The 5,405-nt window shown below is 38.4% G+C and overlaps 1 pseudogene; it reads left to right on the forward strand.

The window, feature by feature from the left end:
* LOC129683410 (metallothionein-1-like) overlaps positions 1-907 on the forward strand; it is a 6,139-nt pseudogene extending 5,232 nt beyond the window's left edge.
* Positions 908-5,405: the final 4,498 nt, after the last annotated feature.

Raw genomic sequence — 5,405 nt, forward strand, 5'->3', positions numbered from 1 at the left:
AAGAAGAAGAAGAAGAAGAAGAAGAAGAAGAAGAAGAAGAAGAAGAAAAGAGTGCTGACCACATCGATCATTTCTAAAACCATCTACAAGGGTTGCATGACATAGCTGGATACTCCAGGAGAGAGGAAGTAGTATCAAATGGGAAGCCTTTTTAGAGGACATTGCATAAGAATATGAATTTGTTGGAATAATCTCAACAGCAAATGTGTGAATGAAACTGCCAAGAGAGAACAGAGAGTATAGGACATTGTGAGAAGACAATAACAGGACCATATTACAATGAATGAACCAAGTATATCCATAGCAGAAAATAAGGAAAAGAAGATTGGTGATTAATAGGGTATTTCCAGAAACTAGAGGACTTTACATAACAAAAAACAAATAAATAAATGTTCACAGATTGCCAAGTTGCCCAAGCTCGAGGCAAACAACAAGAACAACAAAATGAAAATACAGTGCAAAGCAGCTACATTGCTGTGTCAGAACTCTGAAGACACATGCTCAGAAAATTAACCCACAAATTGCAGACCCAAAGGATAGAATACTTATTACATCTTTAAAAAAATCACTAGTATCGACCGTGACTTCCAGCAGCCTGACTATCTGTTGTCTTCTTATTATCTCCATAGCTCCACATCCCGGAATGGACCCCAAAACTGCTCCTGCTCCACCGGCAGCTCCTGGACCTGCTCCAGCTCCTGCAGCTGCAAGAACTGGAGCATGCCTCCTGCAAGAAGAGCTGCTGTTCCTGCTGCCCTGTGGGCTGCTCCAAGTGTGCCCAGGGCTGTGTCTGCAAGGGAAATGTCAGAGAAGTGCACACGCTGTGCCTGATTCCAGGGCAAGGATGCTCCCGCATGTAAATAGTTGTGGGGACCACCCCAAAGCTTTTAGTACAGCTCCACCCTGTTTGCTGAATTCCTCTTTTCTACCAAGTATGTGAGTAATAAAGCTGATTTGGTCCTATAAAAAATTATTAGTATCATTTAAGAGGAAGCAGTTGGGCCAATTCAAGGACCTGAGTTTGATCTCTGGGACACACATGGTGGAAGGAGAGACCTGATTCAAACACAAAATAAGTACGTAAAACATAACAATTTTTTTTTTAATTTTAAAGTCATTTTTGAGATTTATTCATTTGACCTTATGTTTATGGGTGTTTTGCCTACATGTATGTCTGTATCACTTAATGTGTGGTACCCAAGGAGGCCAGGAGACACCATCAGATTTCCTTGGAACTGGAGTTAACCAGCTGTGAGCCACCATGAGGATGCTGGGAATTGAACTTGGATCCTCTTGCTCTTCATCTCTGAGGTCCAATTTGTTTGTTTAAAGAAAACCATCTTTTTGCCAGGGGCATGACAGTTTATTGTGAAATAAGAAATCAACCCAACTAATTTGCCAGTCTTAGTAAGATTGTATATTCAGACAGTTGTTATCAACCGATATTTTAAATCCTTTAAACAATTACAAGATGCTCTTTACAATAAAAGAACAAATGAACCACTGTTCTGAAAAGAGATCAAATGGCATCAGAGAACCTGAGAGGACGTCAGCTTGGACAGTGCTCTTGAAGGTCAGAAGAGACTCAAGGGATTTAACAGGCAGTTTTCAAACTGTATTTTTTAATTTTTTTTATATATTTTTTATTAATTACAACTTATTCACTTTATATCCCAGCTGTAGCCCCCTCCCTCCTCCCCTCCCAATCCCACTCTCCCTCTCTCATCTCCTCCCTTGCCCCTCCCCCAGTCCACTGATAGGGTAAGTCCTCCCCTGACCCTAGCCTATCAGGTCTCATCAGAAATGGCTGCATTGTCTTCCTCTGTGGCCTGGTAAGGCTGTTCCCCCATCAGGGGGAGGTTTCAAACTGCACTTTAAGTTTTAAAATTGAAAATAGAGTTTTTTCATACAATATATTATGATTACATTTTTCCCCAGATTCCCTCCAGATTCCAGGAATCCCAGCTCACACATCCAAACCCACAGCCTTTCTTTCTGTCACAAAAATGCAAAGGGATCTAAAGAAACAATAATAAAATTAAAATGAAAACAAACAGGACATTAAAAAAAAAAAAGAGGAAAAATAAGAGAGAGCCAGAGAATGAGCAGAAGAAACACAAGCAGATGCTTGTATGTGTTTTGATTTTGTTAGACCAAAAAGGGATAATGTAAGAAATTTGAGTATGGGTTGGATACTTTTGATATTATTAAACAAGATTTTGTTAGTCTTAACATTTTATTTTGGGCCAGGCATGGTAGCACATACCTTTCATCTCAACCTTTAGAAGGCAGAGGCAGGCAAATCTCTGAATTTGAGGTGATCCTGGTTTACAAAGCAAACTCCAGGCCAGCCCGGACTACATCGTAAGACAGTCCCAAAAATGAATAAACAAATGAAAATAATCATCGTTTTGACTACCTAAGGTGTTTTAAAGCAACAGTATTGACACATTAAGGGGTGTCGTACTGAATTTGCACCACTAGAGGCGATGTGATGCAGGTAAAAGAACTAGCGGTCATCTTCACACTGCAGGCAGAGCTATGCTTCGGAAGACTGTTCAGAGGCCTTCCGACAACAGCTTCTTCCAGCTCCAAGTACTCCATTTAAGTAAGCAAAGCATTTATTCATCAATATTTTAAGAACTGGGAAATATTTTTGTGAACAAAATGACATGTTCAAAGAAGGTGAATTCACTACACACGGTAAATTCCGTCTTCCTGGTGCTGAATTCTGTTGCTATGATACCGTACCTGACTTGTGTGAACTCAGAAAGCTAAACTTCATTAAGAGAGAAGTGTGAAGTCCGTTGGTATTTTCGTGCTAATAAGCGTCCCTTGTATTTCAAGATTCTGTCTGAGGCCTGCTGCATTTCTTTCTATCGTAAAAGATCATCCATAGTTAAGTTATGAGGAAAGAGACACAGTCCGCACCTGAATCCAATTATTGAAGTTAGAAGCCACCTTATTACCACAGAAAACCCACAACGAAGGAGCTAATGTCAGTCGGCAATAGGTAAATTAATCCCACAGGCAGCAATTTCAGGCCCATACACGTATAATCACTGTACGGAGTACAAGATTTTGGCATTGATTAGACAGAATTATCCTAAAGTTCAAGACCACAAAATTTCTGTCTATCTCTAACTTAAAAGGTCTTTCAGAAAACAATCACTGCTGCCTTACTTAGCCTTGCATACAAAAGTATATTTGGATATGTATTTCAAATCAAACAGTAGCCCATAATTATGCCAATCCCTTCTACTTTTTATAAAAAAAAAACAAAACAACAAAACAAAACACTCTCCTTAAAAGAGATTCTTGGTGTATATATATATATATTTTTTGAAAGTGTATCAATGCTTCTTTAAATATAATCAAGAAGCATATTAAACCTGTAATTCCCACCAAAAGGAAAAGTAAAGGATGTTTTTAAGACTAATTGACAACAAGTCACTGTTTGCTGCTTATGGGCTAATTCCAAATGAGAGCAAAAGTCTCAGGTCCATTGTTCAAGACATTCCAGGTACCGAAGCTTGTCACAGTAAGTCCCAGTTTTGTGGGAGTGTGGAGCAACCAAGAAGCTGCATGTTATTAGATCCCCAGGCCTGATGCTCTCACAGAGCAAGCGACATATTTTTAAAACCAAAGATCAAATGTCACAGCTTTCTGGGCAAGAAGTAATTTAAGATTCCTGAGCACGTCTTCTCTCATATTTTTGGTTGTGAGCCTAGCCTTTAACGGCTGAGCCATCTCTCCAGCCCTACACGTCTTCTCAAGATTGTGTGGCTTCCAGTGCTTTCTGCCACTAAGCCTCGTGTACAGAGTGATTTACATAGGCAGGCAGCACATATTAGAGCTTATTTTAATTTAGAAAGAATTCCGTACAATTTAAATATAAATATAAACCTATTTTATATAATATACCTATTGCTAAAAAATAAGTCCGGCTATCAAGTATTTTAACTTGACTGGGGGTTTTTGCTTAATTGTCATAGTGAAATGCACAATAGATAAATTATTATATAAGAGGAAATGATTCCTTCATACCAAATTATAGATGCCACAGGATGTTAACTTTACTTTTAAACTTATGTCAAGTACATCTATAATTTCTGAGGAATGTACAAGCTGGGCATGGTGACTCGTACCTTTAGTATGAGCATTCCAGAGAGTGAGGCAGGAGGATTGCTTTGAGCTCACAGAGTATGTAGTTCTAGGCCAACTTCAGTTACAGTGTAAACCTTGTCTCCAAAAACAAAAACAGATAAACAAAAACCAGCAAAAATCTCACTATTCCAGTATTTGTAGACTTGGGTAAAATTTATAAACAGCTGTTTTATTTTTTCCCTATGGCCTTCACAAAGATGTAGTTGATAAGATAAGGTCAGCTGAAGAAAAGTTATCTTACTTCCTTTAAGACAGAATTGAACTCATGCCTGTTTCTTCTACAAGTGAAGGGTGGCACTTTGGGATAAGACCAAGTCATTATGCTTCAAGAGAAAGCAAAAGTGGCTTTCAGACCACACAAGCATTCCTATTGTGTTAAAAGGTTTTTTGCCTACAAAGTAAATTCTAAGTATTAACATTTCACCTGGGCATGTCGGTGCATGGCCAGCCTGGGGTAAGTTGTGAGTTCTAGGTATGCCTGGGCTACAACACAGGATCCCATCTTCAAAACAAACATTTTCAGGAATGAATTATGAAATACTATTTAAAGTAACACAGAAGAATAGATATCTGTTCGTGCCATTATATAAAATGTCATAAACTAATTTGGGCATAAACAACCCACACTTGTTTTTCGGAGTTCCAGAGGCTGAGCAGTAGCAGACTTTGGCTCTTGGGAAGGTGATCTCATTCATGAAAACATCACCAAATAGCTGTGGCCGATATCTTCTCTGAGGTGCTTTTTAAGTACACTAATGTCATTCATCAAGGCTCTCACCTCATGGTCTAATTACCTCCTAGAAGTCCCATTTCTTCCATAGCATCCCTGTGGAAGTTAGGATTACAACACAAATTTTAGGGTCACACTATCATCTGACTGTAATGGTGGTACATAAAGCTTCCTAATCTCACCAGGGTTAAATTAGATAATAGCAGTTCAAGTCTGTATTTTTTTTTTAAACTCTCTGTGTTTTAATCAACTTTAGAAGACTGCTTCCTTTTGACAGCAAATGGTGTCAACTGCAGTCTTACTAAATTACTGTCAACACAGATACCTTGTATTTAACTAGTTTATAATTCTCCGGGGTGCCAAGACCCTGCCCAGTAAAATGAATTCAAAATGGGTGTAGTATTAGCCTAGACTACAGAGTGAGTTCCAGCATAGCCAAGACTATGCAGATAAACCCTATCAATAAATAAATAAATAAATAAATAAATAAATAAATAAATAAATAAAT

Source organism: Psammomys obesus, unplaced genomic scaffold, assembly GCF_907164565.1.
Source record: "Psammomys obesus unplaced genomic scaffold, mPsaObe1.curated_primary_1811, whole genome shotgun sequence".
Lineage (NCBI taxonomy): Eukaryota > Metazoa > Chordata > Mammalia > Rodentia > Muridae > Psammomys > Psammomys obesus.